Source organism: Heterodontus francisci, chromosome 37 (assembly GCF_036365525.1).
Source record: "Heterodontus francisci isolate sHetFra1 chromosome 37, sHetFra1.hap1, whole genome shotgun sequence".
Taxonomy (NCBI): domain Eukaryota; kingdom Metazoa; phylum Chordata; class Chondrichthyes; order Heterodontiformes; family Heterodontidae; genus Heterodontus; species Heterodontus francisci.
In genome coordinates this window covers 8,396,279-8,422,029 of record NC_090407.1, presented here as the reverse complement: position 1 = coordinate 8,422,029, position 25,751 = coordinate 8,396,279, and the positions used below count along the sequence as shown (strand labels likewise).

General features: G+C 38.1%; 1 protein-coding gene across 9 annotated transcripts in view; it reads right to left on the bottom strand.

The window, feature by feature from the left end:
• Positions 1-25,751, bottom strand: part of rerea (arginine-glutamic acid dipeptide (RE) repeats a) — a 563,072-nt gene that overhangs the window by 473,814 nt on the left and 63,507 nt on the right. The window contains exon 1 of one of the 9 annotated variants that reach the window (XM_068017021.1): positions 13,357-13,448. The exons of the other annotated variants lie outside the window; for them this stretch is intronic. The gene's annotated coding sequence lies outside the window, so the exon portion shown is untranslated. Of the gene's footprint in view, positions 1-13,356; positions 13,449-25,751 lie in introns of those variants that run through there. 9 annotated transcript variants of the gene reach the window in all.

Below are 25,751 nucleotides of genomic sequence, written 5' to 3'. Positions count from 1 at the left end.
GCAAGATTACAGAGTTCTTAAGTAGCTGAGTAAGATAAATTTAATTATTTCAATAATCTGATCCACAATTTGATGTCAAATAGGCAGTCGGATAAAGTTGGTTGTGCAATTGAATGCGGTGGTGGAAAGGTAAAGCTGTGTATCATCAACATATATGCTAAAGCTGACCCCAAGCCTAAGACTAATTGACAGCTGGAAGTACATTCAAGGCTCTAACAAATTTTTACAATCTACATCTTCGTAAGTTACTCAAACAGTGATCACTGATTTAATTACGTTTCAAAGATCTTTCGTTACTACTTTGTAATGCACCCCAGCCATCAGATATTCTTAATGCAATCAATTTTCTTCTATTCTGGAATCCAATTATCACATATGCTGTACTTCTCCCACTTTCATACCCTTTACTTTCAAGCTTTCACGTACCATTGAGAGGGCAGGTAGGCAACTGTCAAACACGGACAAAGCATGGAAGTATTCTAAGTCAATTATCAGGAGACACAAGCAAAACCCAGAGACAAAACTTTGTCCAAATTCCTGTTCTTCCCCCCCGGAGGCAGCACAAAGCATTTTCTAGATCCCACAATGACAAATGAAACTAGAATATCAGCCAGTGAAGCCAAGGTGAATCATATGAATGTACAAAAAGAAAAGACCATCAAGTACATCCAATCCTGAGAGGGAGGAGGGAAATCATGGACGGATGGAAGGAAAAAATACCTTATTTATTTATTTATTTATTTTATTTTATTTAGAGATACAGCACTGAAACAGGCCCTTCGGCCCACCGAGTCTGTGCCGACCAACAACCACCCATTTATACTAACCCTACACACTAGCGCAGTGGTTAGCACCGCAGCCTCACAGCTCCAGCGACCCGGGTTCAATTCTGGGTACTGCCTGTGTGGAGTTTGCAAGTTCTCCCTGTGTATGCATGGGTTTCCTCCGGGTGCTCCGGTTTCCTCCCACATGCCAAAGACTTGCAGGTTCATAGGTAAATTGCAATTGCCCCTAGTATAGGTAGGTGGTAGGGAAATACAGGGACAGGTGGGGATGTGGTAGGAATATGGAATTAGTGTCGGATTAGTATAAATGGGTGGTTGATGGTCGGCACAGACTCGGTGGTCCAAAAGGCCTGTTTCAGTGCTGTATCTCTAAAACTAAAAAAAAAAACTACAGTAATCCCATATTCCCTATCACCACCCTACACTAGGGGCAATTTACAACGGCCAATTTACCTTTCACCTGCAAGTCTTTTGGATGTGGGAGGAAACCGGAGCACCCGGCGAAAACCCACGCAGACACAGGGAGAACTTGCAAACTCCGCACAGGCAGTACTCAGAATCAAACCCGGGTCCCTGGAGCTGTGAGGCTGCGGTGCTAACCACTGCGCCGGCTTTGATATGATTACATTCACGACCTCTGGATGACCCAAAACGTTTTACAACTAATGAGATACTTTTGAAGTGTCATCCCCTTTATAATACAGGAAATGTGACAACCAATTTGCATACGGCAAGGTCCCACATAATAATGTGATAACGACCAAATAATCTGTTATAGTGATGCTGGCTGAGAGATAAATATTGGCCAAAGCACTGGGGAGAATTTCTCTCATTTTTTCGAAATAGTGCCACGAGATCTTTTACATCCACCTGCAAGGCTACGGGGACTTGGTTTACCATCTCATTCAAAAGACAATGCAGCAATCCCTCAGTACTACACTGAAATGTAATCAGGTGCACCATGAAACAGAGTGCAACCACGTACATTAATGGCTCACCACTTGGATGCTCTAATTTCTGGGGGAAGCAAAAAACCAGGTGGAAAAAATTGTCTTGTTGCCTTGCAAGTCATTTATCTCCATATATAATACAACATGTTTTTTTAAAATTCATTCATGGGATGTGGTCGTTGGTGGGTAGGCCAGCATTTATTGTCCATCCCTAAGTGCCCTTGAGAAGGTGGTGGTGAGCTGTCTTCTTGAACCACTGCAGTCCATGGTAGGGATACCCACAGTGCTGTTAGGAGGGAGTTCCAGGATTTTGACCCAGCGACAGTGAAGGACAGCAATATAGTTCCAAGTCAGGATGGTATGTGACCTGGAGGGGAACTTGCAGGTAGTGGTGTTCCCATGAATTTGCTGCCGTTGTCCTTCTAGTAGAGGTTGAGGGTTTGGAAGGTGCTGTCTAAGCAGCTTTGGTGCGTTGCTGCAGTGCATCTTATAGATGGTATACACTGCTGCCACCGTGTGTCAGTGGGGGAAGGAGCAAATGTTTGTAGATGGGGTGCCAATCAAGCGGGCTGCTTTGTCCTGGATGGTGTTGAGCTTCTTGGGTGTGGTTGGAGTTGCACCCATCCAGGCAAATGGAGAGTATTCCATCACACTCCTGACTTTTGCCTTGTAGACGGTGGACAGGCTTTGGGGAGTCAGGAGGTGAGTTATTCGCCACAGGATTCCTAGTCTCTGACCTGCTCTTGCAGCCGTGGTATTTATATGGCTACTCCAGTTCAGTTTCTGGTCAATGGTAGTCCCTAGGATGTTGATAGAGGGGGATTCAGCGATGGTAATGCCATTAAATGTCAAGGGGAGATGGTTAGATTCTCTCTTGTTGGAGATGGTCATTGCCTGGCACTTGTGTGGCACGAATGTTACTTGCCACTTATCAGCCCAAGCCTGGATATTGTCAGGTCTTGCTGCATTTCAACACGGGCTGCTTCAGTATCTGATGAGTCGCTAAACATTGTGCAATCATCAGCGAACATCCCCACTTCTGACCTTATGATTGAAGGAAGGTCATTGATGAAGCAGCTGAAGATGGTTGGGCCTAGGACACTATCCTGAAGAACTCCTGCAGTGATGTCCTAGAGGTCAGATGATTGAACTCCAACAATCAGAACCATCTTGCTTTGCACTAGGTATGTATGACTCCAACCAGTGGAGAGTTTTCCCCCGATTCCCATTGACCTCAGTTTTGCTAGGGTTCCTTGATGCTATACTCGGTCAAATGCTGCCTTGATGTCAAGGGCAGTCACTCTCACCTCACCTCTTGAGTTCAGCTCTTTTGTCCATGTTTGACCAAGGCTGTAATGAGGTCAGGAGGTGAGTGGACCTGTCGGAACCCAAACTGAGCGTCACTGAGCAGGTTATTGCTAAGCAAGTGCCACTTGATGGCACTGTTGACAACACCTTCCATCACTTTACTGATTATTGAGAGTAGACACATGGGGCGGTAATTGGCCAGGTTGGACTTGTCCTGCTTTCTGTGTACAGGACATACCTGGGCAATTTTTCACATTGCCGGGTAGATGCCAGTGTTGTAGCTATACTGGTACAGAACTTGGCTAGGGGCACAAGAAGTTCTGGAGCACAGATCTTCAGTACAGGTGCAGCCATTTTGATGGTACAATGCTAGGAATGAATGCAGTCCAATTCGTGTGTACCTAACATCTTCCATCCAGGTTTCACTATTACAGTGGCTATGTAACAATTTCATGGACAACTGTGCATCATCACTGTAGACGGGCAGGCTCGTCAGTCTCCTAAAACACTAGAAAAGATCACTTAAAATTTCTCTTAATATGAAAATCTGTTTTTTTTAATCTTAATGGAGTAAAGGACACTTCATGAGCAAAAGCTCTCGCCTATGCACATTTCAAAGAGGACTATAATCTAGTTATAAATTATGCAACTATATTACTGTATATAAAGTACAGAAATGGCAGAGTAGCTTTTCATCTCCTTTTTAATGAATCCCATTAAAAAGTTCAATAAAGCTTGAAATTTCAGGATTTCTATTCATTCAATTACCAATCCCATCAAAAGAACATGTTTCAGATGCAACTTGTCCACTAATTAACAACAATGAAGTAATCGAAACATCTAAAATAGAAATTATCACGACTGGTCAACATTAACTATCAGGACCGCCGTGGAAATTATTTTTACTTAAAACATCCATACCACTCTTCCTCGTCCCAAATATTATAAAGCATTTCATAAATCCAGACCTGATCAGAAAAGGTTCATATTGAGTACACCAAAATGTCAGCTCATGGAAAATTCATTGACTAAAACCACAAATCTCATTTAATAGACCCTATTAAGAACTAAAACATCAATTTAAAATGCTGACATGTAAAATGCTTATCTTCTTTATTGAAGTGACTTGAAAGAAAACATAAAATGATTTCTATAGTAAACAGACTCTGAATTGCCAATCACTATCCAGGGAAAATAGCGTTTGATTTAAAAGAACATAACCCTATAAAGCATCTTCAATAAGTCAAACCCAAATGTAATCCATAACTAACTGTAACTACAAAAGTAAATTGCATGCATGTCATAAACTATTCAACTGAAAACAATCCAAAGCTGAAATCTCTATCAACTAAGTTAGAGAGGCTGTAAGCAGATATATTTGTATACATATTAAGCAAATGCAAACAATTTAACAAAGACAAAAGGAGTAGACAATAGTTTTAAAATTAAAGATAGGCCAACAGATGTATTTCTGTTGATAACACGGAAATAATGACATTCCATATTGTCATCAAAATAACTAACACATTTGCTGCTGCTAACAGCTAATTAAAATAAAAATGAACTAGTTAGAAACAGGCTGTTCCTATCGCAGTCGAATACTGTTGCTAACCACAACATATCATTAAAATTAGGGTCGTATCTCTCAATGGATCCACAAGTGTATCCAATGTGAGCCGTGGCTCAGTTGGTAGCACACTCCCCTCTGAACCAGAGGGTTGTGGTTTCAAGGCCCAATCCAGAGACTTGAGCACAAAAATCAAGGTTGATACTCCAGTGCAGTACTGAGGGAGTGCTGCACTGTCGCAGGATGTCTCTCGGATGAGATGTTAAACCGAGGTCCTGTCTCCCTTCTCAGGTGAACGTAAAAGATCACATGGCACTATTTATAAGGGCAGGGGAGCTATCCCCAGTGTCCTGGCCAATATTTATCCCTCAATCAACATCACAAAAGCAGATTAGCTGGTCAGTGACATTACTGGTTGTGGGAGCTTGCTGTGCAGAGATTGGTTGCTGCATTTCCTACATCACATCAGTGACGACACTTCAAAGTACGTTGCTGGCTGTAAACCACCTTGGGTCATCCTGCGGTCATGAAAAGCACTATATAAATGAAAGGCTTTCTTATCCATGCTGACCTGGAAGTTGCCATATTTAATCCCTATGTCTATTCTAGGGGAGGAGATTAGCCAAGGTTCCCACTATTAAACACTGTCCAGCAACCCCAGCTGGAAGTTTGAGTGCATCAGATGAGGGCAGGATTAGGTTTGATTATGCATGAGCTACCAGGAGGCATCCAGTACATCTGGAACAATATCAGTAAGGAAGAAAAAAATTAGGTTTATTGGAAACCTGAAATCTGAGTTTTTCACACATAAAAGATTTGTGTTGTTAAAGCAGAAATGCCTGGTCAGTTCCGGGAGTAGAAAGAGACCCAGTAATGAAGCTTTGTGCACTGTGCATATAAACATGTAAATTGCAGTATAATGAGCAAAGAAATTTTGACACACCAAAATTATGTTACAGCTCTGGTTCAGCTACAACAGGTTATGCATTTTGGTTGCCACACAACAGACTGTCCATCTCTGAGATCAAAAAACGTGTACAGATAACTTGCCCAATTCACATATATACTTTATGTTTGCTGGAGTACTGCAGTGACATTCATGACACAAGATAGCGATCACCACAAACATCTATAAAAGTCTAATGGAAAGAGATGCTGCAATTAAAAATGGTAACTAAATGCCATTAGTCAAGTAATCCTTAAGCTAGATCACTTAATGACTCCAATTTTGCTTTTATATTATGTAAATCCTTTGTTTAGATACTACCTTGAGCTCGGTCCCATGTGTATAATATTCTCTATGTATGAAAGCATTACCAATATCCGTCAAACTCACAAATTTAAATTTACATAATTTTGTACACCACGTCCAGAGAAAAAATACACACACTTGAGCATTTAGCACCAGATTACAAAATAGCCAACTAAATGCTTTAATATTTTGATTATCTCAATAGAATGAAGTAGCATCTTGCTTCAACTGTTATTGGATATTTTCATCATTAAATATTTATACACATGCAACCTCTATTCTACCAAAGTGATCAATGTTATCAAACAAAATTCTTTTACAGTACAAAACTATTCAGTACGTAATATGAATTAGTTGCATTTACCAACAGAAATCAGCATGAAATAACATTGACAATTACAATATTTAAATGAAAATAGGAAAAGGTACATACAGTACACTTTACTGCAAAAAACGTTCTGCGAGACTCTAGATGCATCGGATTCAAGAATATAGATTTCTGACACTTTTACTTTATTACTTTGCAACAGGCTCATATCCTCAGAGTTCCCAAAATACCCACACACAAAGCAAACATGTTAGACATGTCTATTTGGTACCTTTTCTACTGCACCTGGACTTTGGAAAAGCACCAATGAATTTTAAAACTAATTGATTTAATATGAGTTAGATATGATTATAACATTAGCCCTCCTTCACCCTTTATTTGATGCCAGTCTATTATTAGTCTAGGTTTTAATCTATACTATAATTATAATGATTTGTGGTTTCTGCAAGGTAAAACATTACCAACTGGCAGGATAACAAAAGACATCGTGTACGACATGTATATATTAGAACTCTTCTCAAAAACAGGCATTCAACAAAAATCTCTACCACCTTCAGAGGAAAAACTTGTTTACGTAGCAAGTGGTTAGGATCTGGAATGCACTGCCTCACAGTGTGGTGGAGGTAGATTCAACCATGGCTTTCAGAAGGGAATTGGGTAATTATCCGAAGAGAAAAAAAAAAATTGCAAGGCTATAGGGAAAAGGCAGGGGAGTGGGACTAGGCAAACTGCTCTTAGAGAGCTGGCATGGACACGATGGGCCGAATGGCCTCCTTCTGTGCTGTAACCATTCTATGAATTTATGAAATATTTAACTGACGCTTAGCTAATATGTATGTAATTGAGATATAATGCAATTAATAAAGGAAAATTGAATTTTGAAAATCCTACATGGTGCAAAGCATGGAAGAGCAATTTTTACTTTGTTATTCACTACTGTTAAAGTTGAATTGATTAAACGCTTGGTTATTGGCTGACTGGGTGATTTACTAAATTCATCCAGTTGGTCGCTGAGTCCTACGGTCTAGGAAGATCCCAGGTTCAAAACCTGATCTTTGTCAAGTTAATGAATTATAGCCAGGAAAAATCAACCGGGTCTTATTCACTCTCCAGCCATCCTTGCTAAAAGTGCACATTTGTGGACCATGGACACGGAACGGATCAGCTGTGATACTCCTTGGTAGATGAACTGCCCGCCAACATTTACCATTTAGTTGCATATATGGATAACGGCCACCTGGACAAGAAATTGATGACTGAGGAGTGTCCATTGAATCATACTCCAACGTGGACTCAATTTTACTTCGAGAGGGAAGTGGTATGGTAACATTTTTTCTTATGAAAATAATCACCTGATACGCAAACTTGACAGTCTATTGTTTGAGGCTTAAATGATCCAAAATACAATTTTGTGCACTAATGCACATCTATTTCAGCCATGCAGCAACAACTTTCCATTTACCCGAAGGCAGCCATTAAATGCTTTGGAACAGAGAAAAGGTGGTTAGTATTTTGCCACATGTAATCATAGAATCCTAGATTCCACAGCACAGAGGGAGGCCATTTGCCCTGTCCTGCCAGCACTGGCTCTTTGTAAGAACTGTCCAATTTAGTCCCACACACCGGTTTTTTCCACATGACCCTGCAAATTAGTCCTGTCCAATGCCCAATTGCCCTTAGTGTGTTCTTGATCTTAACAACCACCTGTGAAGAAATTTCTCTTCAAACTATCAGTTTTCACTGGTTGAACAATATAGACATCCAGGTGTTCTGCATTTTAATGCGAGCTTTTCCTTTCAGGCAATTTAAGTTCATCCGCAATGCAGAAAATCCATTTTCAAATCAATTGCATATCTTAGTTTGATAAAATTGTCCAATATTTGAAAAACAAACATTTGTATGTTGACTGTCACAGTTTTTCTAATTCATTTTAGCCAGCAGTAGAAAACCAGTATCTCATGAGAAATTGTCAAGAAGTAATCAATGACCATCAGTAAATCATAAACACTGGAATTGAATATTTTTAAGGCGGAGGTAGATAAATTCTTGCTAGGCAAGGGAATCAAAGATTATCAGGGGTAGATGCGAGTGTGGTTTCGAGATAGAAACAGATCAGCCATGATCTTATTAAGTGGCGGAGCAGGCTCGACGGGCTGAATGGCCTACTTCTGCTTCTAATTCGTATGGTCGTATGTGCTTCCAAAGCAATGGCTTTTTCATAGAGATGAAGTATCCAGTCACAAGAAGTAGATATTAAAGGTGTGTTCTTTGTATAACATGGACATTTGGACCTTGGAAGCTTTCTTCCAAAATAACTATTTAAATTCCAAAACAAAGAGTTACCAGTTCAATTCAAATACTGTAACAACTCACATACCCTCGATCAGCACTCTAGCCAGCACTTTGGAGTCAAGATTATAAACAAATATTGAAGGCACAGGCAGCAAATGGCAACATCTCAAAATGCTTGGGTGCTTCATATTTTTCATACATTTTTGAACCTCAACAGGCATCAAAATTAGTCTTTAAAGTGGTCCAATGTGATTGTGGAAAGCTGAAGTTTATTGCCATAGAGTTCATCAATTCCAGCTTTATACCCATTAAGGGCAAACAAGGTGCAGAAAAAAAGATCATGAAATAGTAATCATTGTTTGAGCATGCAGTTCTCATGTGCTCAAAGTTGTTAAATGAATTTGAAATTTTACTTTTTTAAAAATACATTTAATATCCTCTGCTTTCAGTTGTGGAAAATAACTGATTGCCTGAAACTAACCAAGCAACATTTTAGTGCACAAAGCAAGTCAATTGAACTTCAACTACCACAAAATGCACAATCCCAGTAACGTTAACAAAAAAGTTAGTTTTTTTATGTTGAAAATTAAAATCCCATGGCAATGTTCTTGAAATCAAAGTATTTAAAATGCATGAAATTAAAAAGACTTTATTGTGCACAAAGTTTGAAATACCAGCTTCAAACTTCAGGGAATGCTCAGTAAGCATTCCACAATGAGATTACAGCAACCATGAGTGTTCAGAACTGCTTATTTTATTATAATATTCATCGTATATGAATGTTTAAATCTTTTCAAATACCTAATCAAAATTATTACGGGCATCACGTGTCGTGACAGAAGTAGTATTGCTACATTTTACCTATGTAATTCTTAGGTTAAAATTTAATTTGAAAAGTTTAGCTTTCAAAATGGATGCCAGTTATTCAATCACGAGACCAAACAAATAATCACATGATCATTTCCATATCTCATCACATAATCTTGGAACAAGGTGCTTTCTAATTTTGTCTTCAATCCCAGAAACCAATAGTCATGTCCTAATTTTTTTTTTACACATTTTAATTATTTAAAATTCAAAATACCAGTACAGTACCATAACCTGACATCTATAAGAGGCAAATGATTTTATAACCACAGACTGAGGCCAATTCTTTGCAAATGTTATACTTTACATAAATAAAATCAAAAATGATAAACATTCATCTTTACTTATGGTATATGACTATAATAGTTCTTTAAGGTAAAAATTGGACTTGTTTAGTATCCTTTGGGGAATATTATTTCACTACTTTTTTTAAATAAATTACACACTTTGCTTGGAATAGGTTTAAAAGGTCAGCATTTGTTTTTTTTTTAAAGCTCAGAACTTACAGCCAACTTATTTCAGAGATTGTAGTTATGTACTGTAGCAAAGAAACACATTAATAGATGCCCTCAAGCTTGGTGTAATTTTTAAAACCTTCATTTACTTTTCCATTGTTATAGATGAAGGTAGACCGCTTGCCCACTTACCATACTAACAGTTCTGACCTAAACTTTGCATTAATCTATTTGATAAACACCATTTCTCTACACCAAGTATTGTATGTATAAAATGTTTCAAATGGCATTCAATTATTTATACGAGTGACAGTGAGGTTTAAGTTTGAAGCTAGAATAAAAAGTTTATTCTTTTACCATTCATGTCTTCAAATGTCACCTCTTCAGAAAGTGAATTTTACCTTACTGCAGTTTAAATGTCATAACTGAAGCAACACAAAGAATTCATATCAGCGTGTCAAGCCAAGAGATCTAAACCAATATGGAAAAATATTACTGTTGAAATAAAATTGAAATAATGTTTATATCTAAAGCGGCACAATATTTTCATTTTTTTAAGTGTACTCCAGTCAGTGTAAAAGTAATTCAACTCCAGGAATAGATTATGACAGCATAATTCCTCAAATGTTTCACAAGAATATTCCTCATTCTGGGATATCAAACACTAATGCTGTTGTGCTTTTCTATAATTAAAATAAGTAAAAACTAAACTTTGCACTTTCAAAACAAATCCTCTAGAGGTCAAAGGCTCAGTTTGACATTATTTGAAAAAGCTAAAAGAGAACGTTTGAAACCTTGCCATTTACATTATAGGCTTTGTCAGTACTACAAGCAGAAGTGTGCACAGTGAAGCTAGTGACGACACTAATGCTTCACTGATCTCATTTAGCACCACAAATCATGAAAGTTTACTTAAAAAAAGGACTGTGCTGCAGATATAATGTACACATTACTCACAACTTAGCCTGGTGGTCAACACTATGAATCTTCAACTGGATGTATTTAACAAACTGCTCTGGGAATTCAGGCTGCTTTGAAAACTGCTAAAAATACACCTGCAACACATCATAACTGCTTCCCAGGGAGGTGTTCATGGCTCAGTTAAACAGTATTTTCATACCTGGATTCATTTCGCAGGTAAGTAAAATCATTTGCACTTTCATACATTTTCCACCAGAGTTACTGCAGGCTTATTGACTCATGAATGTAACGTCATGGGATCAGTGACATTTTGGGAAATTATGCTTTAAAATAGGTCTAGTGTTTTTAAATGGCAGAAAACACCTGCTTGGTTCAGTTTAACTGAATCAACTAAATTTAAATTGATCCAGGCCCATGTTCTGCTAGAATCTCTTCTCTAAAGCTTTAAAATGCAATTCACATAGAAGTTAAACAAAGAGCTCTGAAGTCATTTATAAGCTTATAATAATAGAAGTTTAGCATTAATTCATTTGAAGCAATGAAATGATCTTTTAACTGCCACTGTAAAATGTATGATTCAACTCATTTGTCGTTCACTGATAATAGCATGACCATGACTCCCATTTCAGAAGGTGTGTCTGCAATCAAAACTGTGGATGCTGTAAAAGCCCACAAATTACTTTTCCTAAAACTTCATCAGAAATGGCAGTGTCTGCCATTCGCCAGAAATATTCCTTGTTGTGAAATATTTAATGGTGGAGCTAAAGGTGGCCTTAAGGTGCTACATTTTAAAGCTGCAGTATTGTATGGCTATTAACAGCTCCCAAAGAGAATTGTGGTTTAAAGCAAGATTAACACTGAATAATCAGTGTCAAAAGTGGTTTCATTTAGGTCACTGTTTCTGAAGAAGTGTTGACTGTTACCTCCTTTGGTAAATGTGGCAAAAATGTAAAGGAACTGTGTAACTTTTCTTAGTTTATGTATTTTGCTAAGAATGTCAAAAGTATTGATTATACTTATTGAAGAGAAATGCAGCATTGACAAGGGAGATAACAAAAGTAATTTTACATTTTAAACATCTGTTGATTGAAACACTGTCTCCGCTAAATGTACACAACAAAACAGTATTATACATAAAATTCACATTTCTTTCCACTCTTGTATTTGCAGTAAAGTACGATAAAAAAGATAAAAGTTACCCCAATGTTATATGGAACAATTGGTCCCAGGTCTTAAGCAATATAAGCATACTGCACATTAGTACTATAAATCCATGTCAAATTTACACAAATTTTTTCTGATCCTTGCTTCCTGTGGACAACAGCACAGCTGTTGTAAACATACCATAGTGCAACACATCAAAACGGAAAGGGAAAAAAAATACGTAAATAGTGCAAGATGTTTTACAGTGTGCTCAACCAATACAGACAAAACACATTTTACAGCAGTAATTAGGAGCTTGCTGTTGTAGTCCTATTGTGGTATTTTATTCTGGTCACTGGGGAATGAGGAAACAAAGATAACAGAGGAAATTGTGCACTATATATTAAGATCCTGCTTGCTGTAATCTCAGACACACTGAAGAGCTGAAGCTTAGAAACATGAAACAAAACTCAAGCAAACACACTAATGCATAAACCCACTAAAACAAACAGACCAAGTCATTAAAATTTGTTACTGAAGACCACTTGCTGATGCATCACTTTCAACAGCCATAGAAAACACTAATGTAATCCTAGCCAATTCTATCATGCAGTCAGATCGAATGACATTCCTAGAGCTGCCTGCCAAGTACCAACTGCCAAAGTACAATAATCACTCAAGTACTCTAGGTTTCGGAAGCTTTTCTATCAACAGTTCCAAAGTAGTTTTTTTTGCGTGTGTGTATATAAAATACTTTTTTTTGTCTTTTTAATTTTCTCTTTGTGTATAATTAAGACTGCTGAGTGGCTGACTGGGCACGCTGTGCTCCGTAGTGATCGGAGACACATGTGCAACACAGTAGCATGGAGATGGCAATGAGACAAAGGCAATAAAGCTTTTTGATTTCTCCACAAAACAAACCTTATACATAAACAGGTCAAGCAGGTCCTATTTTCATGGCCAGTGTTTCCTAGATCTAAAGTATTGTGTAAACACATGATAAAAAGCTAATCATATACTTTGAATAGTTACCAGACAAAAACATAAAAGGCATTCCACTTTCAGACACTCCCACACCAAGTTCTGCCACATTAGAAAAATAGTGATAAAAGAGATAACTGAAAGGAAAGGTTTTTGTTTCAGCTTTCATTTTTTCATGCCAGCTCTTCCTCTCAGCCAAGTCTGTACAATCTGTTAATCTTCAAAATTCCTTGAGGTGACAGCAACAACTTTACCGCAATTCTAGCAGCTGTTCAGCTGACCCCAGTGGACCTTCTCCGTGGCCTGGGCCTAATCCAACAACCAGGCTAAACAATGTCAGCGCTGCTGTATCCGTTAACAGCCACAGCCCATGGAGAGAAGGCACTTGCTAACAAAGAGGCCTGCTGCTTTGCTTCTCAGTCAAGCTTGGCCAGGACAGAGCTGCCAAGTTAAAAAGAGCACACCGTTGTACATGTACAGCAAAGGAAATCAGAGCTGAATGGTTACCGGAGTCAGTGCAGATTGTGGTTTCTTTCACACTCTACGCTCAGCTGTGCTGCAGACACTCCACATGCCTGACGTAGTCTTCTTTATCCAGACACCAGTGAAGGAGAACAAACCTCCAACAACAAGCACCAAGAAAAACCAGGACTGGAGTCAAACACACAAAGGAGCTGGATTGTGATTGATGACTGTTCTTAATGGCATGGTCAGCCAGAAAATGCATCAGCAAGCAAGATATTAGACACAGGATCCCTGGAGTCATCTGCATCTCAGATCTACAGCTATTGCATGGAATATAAATGCACTGCTCAGATGAACATACGCAGATCAAAAAAGGATCGACAGGGGAAAAAAAACTGTTTGTCAAGTGCCTTTTGACAATTCAAAGCGGCAGACCGAGAAACGTTTCTGTGCTTTAGGCTGAAAAAGGACACAAAGCAAGGGTTTAAATGGCAACTAATTAAAATATATCTCCAAAATTCATGATTCTAAATGAAAGACACACAAAATAATTATCAGGCTAGCTTATCAACAGTTATGCCTCTCTCGCCCTGAAAGCATGACAGATCAATAAAAATTGAACACCACGTAGCTTTAGCTAGCTGCGCTGAGAGACACACTGTACATTAGCCTCTCAATAAGAGATGCCTCATGGGAAAAACGCTGCTTGAAAATAAACTCCATAACCAAGTGGCTTTGTAAGTGTTCCACACCTGTCATAGATGAAATCAATCCCAAATTCACAAAACCACAGAAGCAGGCATGCCATTTTCAACCGCGAATTAATCAGACAATTTTTCTAATCAACTATGGATGTACATGGGAATAAGAAAACTGCAATGAATATTATTACTCCTAACAACAAAGCATTCATTAATTCTTGAGTACGATGATTGAAGCTCACTAGAGAGTGTAACATGAAATGTTCCAAAGTAGTTTGTGCTGGGTTTTTAAATAACCTTTCACCAGGTCAGTAAACAGAATCACTTGACTAAATTAGCATTAATATACTTAGTTTCTAACCACTCTGTTTCCCATTGTTTGAACCATTATATTTTAAAAGCGGGACTTTAGAAGATATTCTTCAGCTATATCTGTTATGCAGCTATGTTTTAGTAAACTAGACACAACAATAGAACAACCACTGAAATCAATTTAAACTAACTACGTTTTAACCCTTTACTGTACAGATGTGACAAACTCAGAACGGTGAATGAATTTATTTAATTATGTATTCCAAAGATCTGAATTTAAGCCACTTCTCACCAGCAATACATGAAACAGCAACAACACAATGAGCTATTGACAGATTAGGACCTTTTATTCCAGTGAAGACAATTTTAAAATCTCATCTATTGCAACAGATAGGCCTGTATGATGCTGCAATGTATTCACATGGGAAGTGCAGTGTTTAGTTTTTTTAAAAGCACGCAAGATTACCACATTCCAATTAATAAACATTGTAACTCCAGATAAATGGCTACCATACCTGATCTAACCCCTGCATTTAATTTTGCCCAACTAGTTTCAATCAACCCCGGTGCGTAAGATTTCTGTTTCAAGTAGGACATGTTTTTTCAATTATTTAATGCTCAACAAACTGAATATCAACAATTTACTGCCATGCTTTATTTTTATGAGGGTGTTGGAAGACAAATATAAGCATTTCCTATTTGTTTACATTACGAATTAATGATTAAATGGTTGTATCACAAAAAATACCAAATTGGCTATTTTTATCTGCAGCTAACAAAACCTAGATCCAAGTGTAACATTCCTTCAGTAAATTAGTTAAGTATTTATCAATACTTCACTGTACTAAATTCATTTGTGCAAGCATCCAACACTGTCAAAATTCATCCATGTTTTTAAGGTATCTGACTTGGCTTAGTGCTAGCAGATTTGCCTTTGAGTCATAAAGTGGTGGGTTCACACCTCAGTCTGGAGATTTGAGCACAAAATCCAGGCTGGCATCAGTGCATTTATCACATTACAGATAGAGCATTGGATGACTATCAGCATCTTTTTTTTAGCCTACTACATTTCTAACTTTTGACAGTTCTGATGAAAGGCCACAGACCTGAAACATTCTCTGTTTCTCTCTCCACAGATGCGCCCAGACCTGCTGAGTTTTTACAGCACTTTGTTTTTATTTCAGATTTCCAGCATCTGTAGTATTTTGCTTTTATCTTTTTTTTTTGTTTATTTGCTTTCTCAAATAAATGTTTTGCCCTCTCTGTGCTCTCAATGCAGTACTGAGGGAGCGCTGCATTATCAGAGGCGATTGAGACTTCAAACCGTGACCCGTCTGCCCTCAGGTGGATGTAAAAGATCCCATGGCACCAATTAAAGTAGACAAGGAGAGTTCTCCCAGTGTCCTGGAAATATGTATCTTTCAACCAACAAGACGAAAAATAGATTTACTGTATCTCATTGCTGTAATGGGACCTTGTCGGCTATGTTTCCCTACATATAACAGTGATTACACTTTAAAATTGGTTGTAAAACGCTTTAGAACATCCAGAGGTCGTGAAAGGCGCTATCTAAATGCAAGTCCTTTCCTTTCCTTTAATACAGCTGTGTACCCATAGAGACCAATAACAGGCAGTGTAATGGAAAGTCATTTCAGGCTTTGCTAAAAGCACAATACAATTTTCTATTAAAGAGCTGCAGTGTAGTGGTTCTGAGCTGGTTATTTAATACGCATCCTACAATGTCTTGTTATAAGTGACTACATGTATCTGTGGCTACAGTGCAAGCACAAACACTGCTTTCAGTGACAAAGAATCCAGCTCCGGGTTTCACTGCAGCTTCCATTTATCACACAATCCTGTCATGTTGAGCACCATTAACAGATAATGAAAGGAGACAACGGGTGCAGTTACAAGCAAAGCACTCTGCATTCTACAGGCCTAAGCATGTAGCCAGGGGAGCTGACAGCCTCAGCTGAATATCCTAGACACTTAACAGTCTCTGTAACTGAAACAATAAAACTTTACTTTTCCTGAATCAAAACACCTTTTGTTTGAACTGTTTTGCAGTAACACTGGGCATTGTGCTCTGGGACAGCCCCAGAGAACGAAAGATAAGCAAGAAGAATAGTAGAGGTAGTTTAGTGACTGATTAAATCAGACAGTTATGTTCTATGTGAGCCGCATGGAAGATGGCAGGATCCCCAAAGACACATTGTACAGCGAGCTCGCCACTGGTATCAGACCCACCGGCCGTCCATGTCTCCGTTATAAAGACGTCTGCAAACGCGACATGAAATCGTGTGACATTGATCACAAGTCGTGGGAGTCAGTTGCCAGCATTCGCCAGAGCTGGCGGGCAGCCATAAAGACAGGGCTAAATTGTGGCGAGTCGAAGAGACTTAGTAGTTGGCAGGAAAAAAGACAGAGGCGCAAGGGGAGAGCCAACTGTGCAACAGCCCCAACAAACAAATTTCTCTGCAGCACCTGTGGAAGAGCCTGTCACTCCAGAATTGGCCTTTATAGCCACTCCAGGCGCTGCTTCACAAACCACTGACCACCTCCAGGCGCGTATCCATTGTCTCTCGAGATAAGGAGGCCCAAAAGAAAGAAAGAATGTTCTATTTTAACTCAGTCTGTAAAACTCGCTGAAGTCTGCTGGAACACAAAAAAAAACGGAGATTCAAAAGAATCAACAAGCTTTGAAAGAACACAGGAAGGCTGATGGCTCACTCAGTGCAGCATTGTAGGTAAATACAAGGGGAGCACATGGATGACTGAGCTACACAGCTCAGGAGTGCAGCTAACCATAAACAAAGGCCCCTGAAGTCGTCAGATATTTTGTCTCTTCATTTGATAAATTCAGCAAGGATATATGTCCAAGTTTCAAGAAAGCAACTTAGAGATAAACTAAACGTGAACCAACCACCAGCTGTATCAAAACAGCATGAAAGCCAACATAGTCACTCAAGATTCCAATTAATAAGAGAATTTGAGCAATGGCATTCTAAAACAAGAAATACTTTTGTTTGTCAAGCTACACAAGCAGGATTTGAGTATTAAACTGAAACATACAAAGTCTTTCACACATTTAAGCCTTCCACAATTTTACATTTTTTCTCCTGTGAAAACATACCAAATACCTACGGAACTCAATTAGCATCCTGCAAAGCCGGCAACCCACTACATGAATTTGGAAACAATTAAAAGTACTGTTATACTAATGCGATTTGTGATAGTCTTGATCAACAGCATAGGTAAACTGCCAAAATTTAACACTGACTTAGTTACATCGTTTCAAGGAAAGAATGGTTTAAGTTTCAAGGAAACTGAGACACAACTGAGTCTTCCAGTCTCATAGCTTGACCTCTTTTTTATAAAAAAGAAAATCTGGCTCTTATTTGCTTGATATGCAAGTACAACTTTAAAGAAATAGCAAACTAGATTAAAACATTGGGTTATTCAATAAAAAAATATCGCTCATGGTTTTGGATCACTAAATGAACTCTTACCAGCAACAGAAAGCCAAATGAAGTGTGCCTGCCAAATGCTTCCTTTAGACTTTTCTATCAATTCAAGCTGATTTCCCCTATCCCTACATTTGATAGACAATATGCAATTAAACCATTATACAAATCTGACCTTCTGTCAGACTCAGGCCAAAGATAGTTATCTACCATCAGGACTTGAGAAAATCAGCATACGCTTGCCATAAAAAATAAATCCAAATGTAAAAACATTTGCCAACATGGTTCAAATGTAGTGCGTCTAAAGGCACTTTAATATACTGTCTTCCGCTCCATACTTCCTGCACTCCACAGTATAAATTCCCCTGTGCTCATGGAACCAACAGTATCACAGAACAGAGGAGGCTGAGTGGAGATTTAACAGAGTTGCCTAAAATTTTGAGGGGCCTAGATAGAGTGAATAGGAAGGACCTATTTCCTTAGCACAGAGGTCAATCAGGGGGCGCAGATTTAAAGTAATTGGTAGAAGGATTAGAGGGGAGGTTTTTTTCACCCAGAGGATGGCAGAGGTCTGGAACCTACTGCCTGAAAGGGTGGTAGAGGAAGAAATTCTCACTGCATTTAAAAAGTATTTGGATGTGCACCTGAAGTGTTGTAACATTGGTGAGGGTGTCAGAAGAATTCTCCTGTTCTTTTTTGAATGCTGCTATTGAATTTTGAGATTTGTTTTATTTGTTCTTGAAATGTGGACAGGAGTGGCAAGCTAACATTTATTGCCTATCCTGAGTTATCCTCAAAAGGTGGTTGAGGGCCTTCTTGAACTGGTGCAACCATCGTGGTGATGATGCTCCCACAAGGTAGGGAATTCCAGGACAATGACCTGGTGATAATTAATTAACAGTGACCATGTGTGACTTGGAGGGAAACTTGGGCATGATGATGATGATCCTACCACATTGCTGTCTTGTATTTCTTACCAGCAGAGGTCACTGGGGAGGGAGATGCTGTAGAATTGTACTTGGTGAGTTGCTGTGGTGTATCCTGTTGAGAGTCCACACTGAAACCACAACGCACAGGTGTTGAAGCAAGTGAATAGCAAATCCAGTACTTGGAGTTCCAATCAGGCCAACTGCTCTGTCTTGCACCTTTTGAGCTTCTGTTGTTGCGGCCACACCCATCCAAGCACATGGTGAGTATTCCATCATAGTCCTGACTTCAGCCTTGTACATGCTTTAAGGAATCAGGTGGTGAGCCACTCATCGCAAAGTACCAGTGTTGATAAGCTAAATTTTTGGTCATTGGTGACTCCCCTAAACAACAGACATGGGTCTCACGTCAACATCTCATCCAAAAAATGGCACCGACAATTTAGCACTCCCTCAATACTGCCCTGATGTGTCAGCTAACATTACACGCTAAAGTCTCTGAAGTGGGGCTTGAATCCATCAACTTCTGTCTCAGAGGAAAAGAGAGCTCCTGGTGAGTTAAGACTGACAGTTAAAGCAGATCCGTAACCATGGAGCTAGCTCGTACTAGCATAAATGTTTATCAAGCTGTATAGTTTAACCATATAACATCACATTTCACCCAAACCAGAACCATGGGCTAATGTGCGATCAAAACTGATAAAAATGCAATGTCCAATTTTGCACAGAACAGGGAAGTTAAAAAAAAAAATTGTGCAATGCTAAGCCAACTCCACTCACTTAAAACCATAGATGTAGTATACTACAAGGGTAGATTATGGTACGTGCAATGTTAGGCCTGACACAGATTGTTAGTCAGGATAGCTATTCAGCAGTTCACTTTCCATTAAAGCAAGTACTATGCCCTTTATAAAGCACAGTTTATGCATTGCATGTTTCAATGGAAACTTACTCATTGCAACACAAAAGTTGAATGTTTTAGTTATAAATCTGGAGGAAACAGTGCCGATATGAGGCTCAGTTCATCACAACAGCTACACTCGTTTAGCCTTGCTTTCAAACATGCTACAAATAAATGACTGAGACAACTTGGCTCAAGTGTTCTGCCCTTTAGCATTGATGTTCTCTGTGCATTGCTGTGGGGAGGGGGGCAAGCTCTCCATATTTAACAGAGATAGAAATTATAGTCTACAGGCTGAATGTAGATTAATATTTTATTAAAAAAAACAATACTACAGCTCTAATATAAAACTAAATGAAATGTTAAGCACCTATTGGAGGCATAGAAATGCTGCCTCCAGTCTTGGAAAGAACTAAACAAACGTAGATTACATCCTTTTGGGATTTATAATGAAGAAGCAATAAATTCTGTTTTCTGCGTATTATAATTTGCTATGTGACAAACACAAGTCACTGATTTAATCCATGATCATATTTACAAATTTTAAAGAAAATCAATAAGATATGTTTAATAACAAATTCTGCTGATAAAAATATCCAGTTACTTCTATTTCACTGCCTCATTACCTATCAATTAAACACAACTAAAATTAAACCCTTGCATACTCCCATCTGAGAGCACAATCTAAATTCAAGTCTTCACCTAAGAAAGCACTGAACAGAAGAATAATGCTGGTGTCAAGTAAAAAGGGTAAAGTAATTACCATTATCAAAAACCACATTCGTGATTCAACTTACAAGTAGAAAAACAAGAGACACGTATGGATTTTTTAAAAATTAAAAGATTAAAAATACATACAAGGAAAATGCTTACATAGAAAAATTAAGAAATCTATTTCAACAACTGCAAGAAAACAATCACAATATGTGCTCTTTTTTTTTTAAGTAAGAAGGAACCTCAAATTGGGTACATTTCATGTGGTCAACCATTTTAATCCCAGCACTTCAAAAAACATCTTCCCAGCAGCATTGAAGGCTTGGCACTTTATTTGTCCTCTTTGGCCCAGATTAAGGAAGGTGACGGTCATGTTGAGTGAGCAACAGCTAGGCCTCCTGCTCATGTTCACTACGCAGTGAACCCTGCTACAAAGACCATCATGTGGATCTCAAGTGAGGGCAGCGTTGGGTTTAGCTATGATGTTTCTCATAGGTGAGTAGCCTATTGGCATACCCAGTCTCTGGCCTCACATGAGGAGTGGCTGATTGCACAAGTTACCAGAGAGCTAATGGATCTTATGTCACTTTACCTTAGTCGAAAGGAAGGGAAAGGGGGAAGAAAATTAGAAATGAAAAGATAAAAAGGAGGAAACCATTCATTCATTACCTACAAAATATGAGATATTCCCACCCAAAGTAGAATTGGTTTAAACAGTTTACTGAAAGATCCAAACATAAAACCCATCTTTCGAGGTCCCTCACTGGTTCAGCTTAACTAGCTGCCATTATCAGTCGTTGTGCCACATAGATCAGACAGGTCTGTGGTTCTATTCCCATTCTGTGCTGTAATTGTGGGTATCAACCAGGGTGTCAGTAGATTTAGTGTAATTTGACTCAGGAGTAAGGGGAAAACCAGATTAGAGTTTCCGCTCCTGATCAGTAGCCAGCGACCCCCGCTAAAATCAGTCGAAAAAATGAAAAATTAAATTTTAAATTATCATTGTTAATTGGCAATTTATGATGGGTTTTTAATGTCCATTGAAACTGTTATGCAAGGATCTAGACAGAACAGCTGCTCTCTGTAGCTGCTAAGAATCAATAAATTAATTCAGCTTAAGATTTGGTGTGTTTGCACATGTTCACGACACTATTCCAGTTTTAAGAATGCTGATTCAAATCTAAACTTAAATCAATTTTACAAAAAAATTTTTGAAAAAATGTAAACAAAATACTGACGTATTTTACTCAAAACTTTATTGAAGATTGACTGTTGCGAGAAAGACTAAATTAGACTGTGCGTGTGTAGGTATTGCTTCTGGAGCTTAAAATACATTGAAAATACTCCAACTGTCTCTAATTTTCTTACTTTTCAACTGAATAGTTTGAATCCTGCTAGCAGGATTATAAACACAAAATAAATGGTTATTAAATCTGAAAAGTTGACAGCGAGTTCATCTGTAATACACAGTAATTTTGTCCATGCTGTAGTTATGTTTGCAGGGACAGCAGTCTCTTTTCACTTAAGCCAATTACAGACATGATCAGCAGGCGTTTATTGTAAATAACTGTCTGAAATAGGTGAAATATAACTAGAAACACAAGTATAAAAATGAGTAATTTATTGTTTCTCTGAAGAAGACTCTTTACAAATCTCAATTCTGACTGCAAGAGCAAATACATCTTATTAACAGTAGGAGGTATAGAAACCTCAGATCACGCTCTCAGAACTATTTATTGTGCATTTAATAACCATTAGTGTACAGAGAAAAAAGTGAATGTTTCTATTGCCGATCAAAAATGATTTAATTACAGATTTGACACTATGCAATTACACCTCTATCGTTACTCGCTTACTTTGACAATATATATAGAATATAGAGAAATCATATATAGAGACATATGTATGTGCATTTAGAATATGTTTGGTCTGTCACACCTTGGAGATTTTTTGGCACATTTTTGTGTCACTCTTGATTCAACTTCAGATTCGTAAGGCAGCAGCAATTATAAATAGAGGTTTTCAACATGGAAAAAGCTAGAATAAAAACTAAATAGGAAATGCTAAGCATAAAGGGCGGGGGGGGGGGATTGGGGGGTGAAGGGTGGTGGGGGAGGGAAATCAACACCAAGCAGTATACAAAGTCCACCAATAAAAGGATGAAGCCTTTGACCACTGTTTGTTTTATCAGTAACCAAAATACATTGTGCTAAAAATGAAGTTTCTAACATGATTAACGTACAAAAAGTTACATATTTCACAATGTCATTAAATTTACCTGTAGAATTGTGCTTTGTGCCTTTGAATCACTTCCTCTTTGCCTGGAGGCCTCCATCTCAGAAAAGCATGGAACCATAGTTTGCAGCTGAATCATGCCAAAGCTGCTTTTGGTGGGCTTTATGCCCCATTTTTACCCTTTTAACAGAAGTCTATCACACAAGCTCAGTCACTGTTCCACACAGACACTATTCTATTTTTGGGTTTTTCAAGCTCCTTATTTTCAGCTTTTAGGCACGTTTTTGTTTTCTTACCTTTTCCCTGTAGAATGGTAGGAAATAGTCATCCAAACGCCTAATCAAGAATGTGCAAACTTTGACGCTAAGGTTCCAAACCTATTTCATTGGAGGGCCAATTTCCTGTTTACTATTTTATCATTTCTGGGAGTATTCTCTTAAGGTACGTTGCACACTTTTATTGTGTTTCTATGTCTTTTATATTAAACATATTCTTCAGTTTTAAAAAAAAAGTGAGAATACTCAGAAATTTGTTTCCGAACTCTTTCAGTTGAGATGTGCACTCCTCTGTGATTTCCATACCACTAACCCGCTACCAAGAGCGCAGACTCACTCACCATGAGTACTGGCGATCTTGACAGGATAAAAGAGGATTGATCAAAACAGTAAACACATTAATAGAGATCTTGCTTTTTTGATTTACTGGTTTACCATCAGGTGAATACTTGCAAAGTACTGTAATATTGTGACTCTCATCAATATAGTTTCAAAAAAATACAAACTAGTATTTCAAGATCAGGGATTTTCCACTTATTGTTCTTTGCAATAAAATACATTCACTGAATGAAAAAGTTAGAGCACCAAGATGGACTTGTGGGAGAGATATTCTATACGCTCATTTGGTATCCTTATCACTTGATAGAATGGATCTTGCACCTATGTTTTCTCAGCTTCCTGAAAATTCTTAGTGCCTTACAAAAATAGTTTTTCATTATCCCCAACATATAAAAAAAAGAATCAGATACTGTGAACAGAGTTCAATTCCACAACACACAAATGAACTGGAGTTGCTAGGGGTATCCAGAGATGCTGTTATCTTAAATTCACACCCCAGCATTTGACAAAAATCTTTCAACTTACACATAATGTACAGATAATGGGAATTTATAAAGACTTCTCAATCCCAATTTTAAAATATAATTTGATGGAGCTACTCACAACCATCCACAAGGAATAAATGAATAGGTTACATATGATCGGAAGTATTCCACAGACATTTATTAGCTGGATTTCAGCAACATTTCATGTCATCATAGCTTCAGGTCAGAAAATTAACTAGTATATTGGTCAGTACATTTCAATATTAACACCTGATTTTTATAAGTCTAGTTTTGCTTTCATAAAATTAGTTTAAAAATTCTTGAAAATAAACTTGCCGGGATAAAAAGAAAAACAGCAAATGCTGGAAAACAAATACAAGCATAAAATGGTGGAAATACCAAGCAAGTCATGCATCAGCAAGGGAAGACAGATCTCAAACATCAAGGTATCCTTCAAATTCTAGATCAGTTATACTACAGGTCAATACTTATCAAATGCAACATAGAACCAACAGATTCTGTTCATAATGCAAACTCCCGAGTTACTCTCTGCCTACTGTCTTTCAAATACTGTAGACCAGTTAGGAGAGTCAAGGGCACTATGGGCTCTCTGTAGTCCCACAGCACTAGTCATGACACAGTATGAAAGGAGTGAGGTGATCTGACCCAATTGAGCCATACACCTGCTTTTATATTGATACACAACAGCAACTTTGCATCTGATGCAAAGCTGGTTGTGCAACTGGCCTGTTAGATTTAATCCTTGTTCTGTAACAAGTTAGCTGATACTAACAGGATAGAAAGAGAGATAATAAGGCACAAAAGGTAATGCAAATTTTAACATTTCCAATATTTTGCCTTTTAAATGCAAATCATTATGATTTTTGAAAAGATTCCCATCCTCTTACTCCAGGTTCTTCTAATCAATTGCAGACTGCATCTCCTAATTAAAATGAAATGCTACATTTCAATTCAACACAGAGTCTTTTTCATAGGTGCAGATGTCTTAAAGTTCTGTTAATATCACAATCCATTTATTTTTCAAAGATTTCTACTTTCCAGCAGATCTCCTTAAGGTTCAATATATGAACTAAGTCTGATCCACAAGAACATCCACCCCTTTTAAAAAAAAGAAACTTTCCACTTCTCTCAAGCCTTCCCCATGATAACCTTGTTTTAATTAGAAGGAGCCTGTGAAATGTTTTCCACATGCACAACTAGCAATAGGAGACCGCTGTCTCCTTGGGAAGTGGCAAAAGTTTTATAGTTAATGTTCTAATCTGAAATGTAAAGGAAGGTTATTAATATTAGTTGCTGTTACTCATCCCTTTTAAAACAGATAGCTCTAAAAGTTTAATAAAGTTCACGACATATTGTATTCAATAATTCAGTCATATGTAAAGGCAACAATGACACACTTGTATTAAGATGTGCCCTGTTCAGGTTTACAGTTTTCAGCTTCATTCACTTATTGTAGAGCGGACCATTGTAAGTTTTTGTTAAGGCACGCATCAGAAATTTTTCCACTCTTCTTCCCCCAGACATTTAGCAATGTAGCACACTTCAGCTGCAACAGTGACGCAATACTAGCTTGGGAATACTCCTCACCCACCATCAACCCCACTTGAATTCTGTCACTGTGATTACAGCAAAATTCAATTTGTGCAAATTTTATACCATGTCCCCTTGAACTGCAAAAAACACTGCCAGGACAATCCCAGTTTTTTGTCCTTCCAAATCTGGGACATTCCTCGAAAGAGCATTTTGAACTGCACAACACTAGGATAAAATACAAGTGAGAACAGGCTTTTCACTAATGATTGTAATAGTGGGAGGAATTCGAGGTGGTGACTTAAGGGGTACTACAAAAGAAACAAATTGTACAATTAAAAAAACGGCTCAATTCCCACTTCCCTCCCCACACCCCTTTGTGAAGATAAACCTCGTGAAAACACTGTACATTCATCCTGAAACACAAAATGAAATGTTACAGTTGAAGACTAGGTTAAATAATTACTTTACAGCCATTACACCACTGCCTCCTGGAGCTCTCTTCCTAAACTTCTCCATCTTGTTACCTCATTC